Genomic DNA, 6,000 nt, shown 5'->3' with positions numbered 1-6,000 from the left:
CTCACAGTTTTGGGGGCTGAACAGGAAGCATGGCTGGGAGGTCTCAGGAAATACAATCATCGCAGAAGGTGAAAGAGAAGCAAGCACTTCTTCTCATGGCCAGGAGGAGAGAGAAAGAGTAAAGGGGGAAATGTCACACACTTTTAAACCATCCGATCTTGTGAGAACTCACTCGCTATCATGAGGACAGCAAGGTGGAAATTTGCCCCAATGATCCAGTCACCTCCTACTAGGTACCTCCCCATATATTGGAAATTTTAATTCAACATGAGATTTGGGTGGGTAAACAGAGCGAAATCATATCAGATATAGTCCTACATTACATAATTCAATAGTAATTATTAAGTGCTGAAAATATAACCACACTAGTAAGTACTATAGGCTACTTTATTTTCCTTCCTTTTATATAAATTTAAGTAAAAACAAAAAAACGTATTATTCCCATCCTTAAACCTCTACTTTTTTAATGCACTGGTAATCAGTCCCAAATACATTAAATTATTTTTTGCCTACTCAATAATTTTTGTATTAAGACTCATGTTTGCCATGGATTAAATTATTTGCTAAATAACTGCAAGTATCCTAGACTTAGAGGCTTTAAGCTTAGGGAATATTCATTGGTATATGCAATGTTCATACTGAATTCTTTGTGGACACATAGATATGAAATGTAACACTTCAAAAGTGGAGATTTGTTATCAGATCTTTATCATGATATTTCAATTGGGTATCTTTATTATGAAAGAAAATGAGTGATGCTGAAAAGAGCACCAAAATCTGGAAGTCTCAAAAAGAAGCATGTTGAGAAATTAAGATGGTGTCTAATATAGTTATCTCCAAATAGTATTTGAGAAATATTTTGTTAAATATTGTTTGGGTCATCTATAAAATAAGTCAAAATGTATGTATAATGTTAATTTTTCCTTACAGCCAGGAATATTATTAAGATATTATAGGAAAACAAAGAATAACAAGGTATACTACACATTGACTTGTGAAAAGAAAACAGCACTAAAGTTTCTGTTAGTTCAAACTTATAATCTTTCAAATACACTAAAAAGGTCTTAAAGTATCTGGGCCACCTTCTTGATCAATTGCCTATTTTCCAGGCTCTTCCCACTAGTGTACCAGTTCTGAATCTTGATTCCCATGCAAGTTTGAAAAAGTCAACTGAAGCAATTGGCAAGGACACTTTTTCTAAAAACCTACATTTAGAATGAGTAGCAACTTTCTCTGCAATCAACTTAAACAGTTAAACATTCATTTTGATCTCCAGAAAAAAATAAAGCAAAAAAATTTGACCGAAAGCTGATCTTAAAAATCTTGACTTGTACGATCAGAGTTTCTTTTAAAATATTTAAAATGAGATGTAGCTCTCAATGTATTGTATGGAAAGACCCTGCATCTGCTACAGCACAGTAGGACAGAGACAGGTAGCTTCATTGAGTCAAATAAACCTATAAGCACAGGCCAAAATAATTTACCTACCTTTGGTATACAACTTCAATGTCAGTTAAACTTGATATTGGAAAACACTCACTGGGGAATTCGCCTGTATACACAGCATCTACAGCACTGGCTCCGTAACACCCACTCAGTCCCTGGAGAGTCCTTCAACCATCTTCTCTTCCCCTGAACTTCAGAAGAAACCATCTGCTAATGACGCTGCCAGGAACCCGGTATCAAAAAGCCTTAAGCTGTTTTACTTCCATTTTCGTCTCAATCACTTTAAAGTCTCCCTACTCTTCTCCTCCTGCTTGTGACCCAGGAGGTCTGAGGCCCAACTCCTCTGTTCTGCTCTTCCCAGAAAACCTTCTTCCATCTGACTCCTAAGGACATTTCCCCTTTTGTTCATTCAACAGATTCAGGCTGGATGTCTTGTTACTCTTCCATACATTCGCTTGTCTGTAGACACCAACCATTCAATCAAGGGTTTTTAAGGCTTTCTTCTTACTACAGGGCAAAAATATGAAAGTGTAATATCATCTGCAATTTGATTTGAAATATATAAAGTCTATTTAGCATAGGGATAAACTGAAAGAAAATATTAAAAATGTCAGTTGTTCTGGTGACTTTTTCTCCACTTTCCTGTATTTTTTACATTTTCTCTCAATCAATTTGTCCTATTTTCATAACAAAATAGTATCATTGTCTTAAAATAAAACATTTTTTTAAAATTATGTATTTGGGGGGTGGTTGATACAAGTGACATTTTTAAATAGTAAAGCCAAGCAGATGACTACAAAATATAACAGTATAATATGATAAACAGTTTTTGTCAGTATTTCCATTAAACTACAAATTGGAACTTACAAAAACAACAACAAAATAGAGAAAGATTACTTTTTAAAAAACTTTTAATCTAAAACAATATCATAAAATCAGTTCACCCTTCATGAAAAAAGTTTCTGAGATTAAAAAACAGATATACAATTATGGGTATGTACATACGTAATGTTGCATATGTAATGTGTATGTTATTTTGTAATGCACAATGTTAATACGTGTGCTAACATATGTAATGCATGTTATTAACTTGATTTAGTCATTCCAAAATGTATGCATATTTCAAAACATCATGTTGTACACAGTAAATCTGCATAATTTTTATTTGTCAAATAAATATATAAAAAGATACATTTTTTTTTTTTTTTAAGTATCATTGCTCCCTCAGCTGCAACTAAGCAGAGAAGCAGGATATTCCGACAGGTTAGAAGAGGATCCATCAGTTCAAATCTATCCCTGCACGAATGGTGTGTCTGTCTGACCAAGCAAACAGAGTTCTGGAGATGCCTAAAATAATCCCCAAAATGGAACTAAGTACACTTGGGAGACTCTATACGTAGGCAGAAATGTCATCTTATTATCCAACTATTCATTCTATGTGTGCTTTCTGTTGTGAAGTTGCGTACATAAGCAAAAGAAATCCTAATCTGAAAACATTCACTAATAAATTCACACTATTTCCCAAATAACTCTAGTGTTTAGTGATACCTTTGGGCATCTGTCTCTTATTGATCTGGGCCATCCGATAATGCCATGAAAATCACTTGCATAGAGAAATTAAAATTGGAAGATTGCATGAAACATACACAAAGATTTTGACAAATTAATGCTTAGTAAAGTTAGACTAGTGAACAGTCTAGAGAAAAGGGACAGAATGATAAGAAAGAAGCAAGAATGATGACTTACAAAGGATTAGAGATTGACCTTCAGGACAAATGACTTTATAATTACACTACACAGTCAAACATGAAATGAAAATGATCATATCTTAATATATTAATTTGTCTAAAAATTTATACCAATCAAAATTAATATTTGATTCATTCTTAGTCATGTTAAGAGTTAACATATAGATGGAATTATAATAACATTGCATAATATAGTTTCATTTTCAAAATTGATGTCACAATCAACATCTTTTTTTTTTCTTTGACTATTCACCATGATATTTGGCTTAAGTGGTTTTTAAAAAGAGATATCAATTTTTCATATACTACAAAAACCAAGAGTATATTTTTTACAATATAAGCCTTAAGAAAAGATTAAATTTTTCTTTTGAGGAATATATCTTGTGCTAAAGGTTAAAAATTTTATTTGGAAGAACTTTTTAATCTCAGTCACCTACCAGCACCCTCCCTCCCAATTCTCACCTGTCCCGAAGATATAACAAGCTTAAGAACTTCTACAAAAGCAAAGCCATTAATACATCTGAACAATGTCTGTTGGAACTACAGATGAAAGCTAAAAAGCGAGAGAGAAAAAAAAGAATGAAAGTGAGATTCAAAGAGAAGGGAAGTAACAGGGAGAAATACATAAGTTAGAGTTGTAAGTTGCATGGAACATTAATTTTGTAAAGTACCATCAAAATTATCTTAGCAATACCAAGACTGCTGTCTTTGAATTGGAAGCAAATGAAAGAGAAAATACAGTACAGCACCCTCTCCTCATTAAGCTAGCTTTGTGTCATTTCTTGTACATTTTCTTCCATGTTTTTAATCTTCCCACCTAGAATGACCTCTGCTTTCCCACCTCCACCTATGCAAGACCACCCCTTGCTGCAAAGTCCATGTGAAGCTGCATTTCTTTGGTGATTTCCATGATCACTCAGTTTACAATGGACTGTCGCACTTAGTTCTTTACGTATAAACTTAAGTCTTTTACTGCTAGTTCCATGTTATGTTTGTGTGCTTGTGTCTGTAACTAATCTGTAAGCTCCCCATGGACAGAGGCTGAGTTTCTTTCATCTTTATAACCATATTGCCCTGCCTGTTGTCTAACACATAACAGTCACTGAAGAAATGTTTTCTTGTATGAAGGGTCAGAATATGTATCATTCAGAAACTAGAAGAGTGCTTGGCATTATTAGATCAAAGGAATAGGTGATCAGCTGACGTTACCTGAGGCATATTCTTCTTTGCTTCAAACCAGATGAATATGAGTTTAGTAAAGATTTTTCTAAGGTTTTACATATAAATATTAAGAATAATTCTCTCTCAACTTTCCTTACTATTTTCCGTCTTTATCAATCATCAACTGATATGGTTTGGCTCTGTGTCCCCACATGGTGTGGGAGGAACCTGGTGGGAGATAATTTGAATCATGGGGGCAGTTTTCCTCATACTTTTCTCATGGTAGTGAATAAGTCTCAGGAGATCTGATGGGTTTATGAGGGGTTTCCACGTTTGCATTCTTCTCATTTTCTCTTGCCGCTGCCATGTAAGAAGTGCCTTTCGCCTCCTGCCGTGATTCTGAGGCCTCCCCAGCCACATGGAACTGTAAGTCCAATTAATCCTCTTTTTCTTCCCAGTCTTCAGTATGTCTTTATCAGCAGCATGAAAATAGACTAATACAGTAAATTGGTACCAGCAGAGTGGGGCACTGCAGAAAACTTACCCGAAAGTGTGGAAGTGCCTTTGGAACTGGGTAACAGGCAGAGGGTTGGAACAGTTTGGAGGGCTCAGAAGAAGACAGGAAAATGTGGGAAAGTTTGGAACTTCCTAAAGACTTCTTGAATGGCTTTGCCCAAAACGATGATAGTGATATGAACAAAAAGGTCCAGGCTGGCTGAGGTGGTCTCAGATGGAGATGAGGAACTTGTTGGGAACTGGAGCAAAGGTGATGCTTGTTATGCATTAGCAAAGTAACTGGTGGCACTTTGCCCCTGCTCTAGAGATTTGTAGAATTTTGAACTTGAGAAAGATGATTTAGGATATCTGGTGGAAGAAATTTCTAAGTAGCAAAGCATTCAAGAGGTGACTTGGGTGTTGTTAAAGGCATTCAGTTTCATAAAGGAAGCAGAGCATAAAAGTTTGGAAAATGTGCAGCCTGACAATGTGACAGAAAAGAAAATACCATTTTCTGAGGAGAAATTCAAGCCACCTATAGAAATTTGCATAAGTAACAATGAGCCAAATGTTAACCCCCAAGACAATGGGGAAAATGTCTCCAGGGCATGTCAGAGGTCTTCACAGTACCTCTCCCAGCACAGGCCTGGAGGCCTAGGAAAAAAGTTTTGGGTTTCGTGGGCTGGTCCCAGGGTCCCTATGCTGTGTAAAGTCTAGGGACTTGGTGCCCTGTGTCCCAGCCACTCTAGCCATGTCTAAAAGGGGCAAGATACAGCTCAGGCTGTTGCTTCAAATGGCGGAAGCCTCAAGCTTTGGCAGCTTCCATGTGATGTTGAGCCTTCAGGTGCACAGAAGTCAAGAACTGAGGTTTGGGAACCTCTGCCTAGATTTCAGAGGATGTACAGAAATGCATGGATGCCAGGCAAAAGTTTGCTGCAGGAGCAGGGCCCTCATGGAAATCCTCTACTAGGGCAGTGCGGGGTCAGAACCCCTACACAGAGTCCCTACTGAGGCATTGCCTAGTAGAGTAGTGAGAAGAGGGCTACCATCCTCCAGACCTGAGAATGAATAGATCGATCCATCAATAGCTTGCATGGTGTACCTGGAAAAGCCATAGACAATACCAGCCTGTAAAAGCAGCTGGGAGGGG

At 36.8% G+C, this 6,000-nt stretch overlaps 1 long non-coding RNA gene across 1 annotated transcript in view; it reads right to left on the bottom strand.

The window, feature by feature from the left end:
* The window catches only part of LOC108300739, a 30,721-nt gene continuing 24,721 nt past the window's right edge, over nucleotides 1-6,000 (bottom strand). The window contains exon 5 of the long non-coding RNA XR_001823577.2: nucleotides 1-1,953. This is a non-coding gene — a long non-coding RNA (uncharacterized LOC108300739). The remainder of the gene's footprint in view (nucleotides 1,954-6,000) is intronic.

Source organism: Cebus imitator, unplaced genomic scaffold (assembly GCF_001604975.1).
Source record: "Cebus imitator isolate Cc_AM_T3 unplaced genomic scaffold, Cebus_imitator-1.0 Scaffold29, whole genome shotgun sequence".
Lineage (NCBI taxonomy): Eukaryota > Metazoa > Chordata > Mammalia > Primates > Cebidae > Cebus > Cebus imitator.
This window is presented reverse-complemented; position numbering and strand designations above follow the sequence as displayed.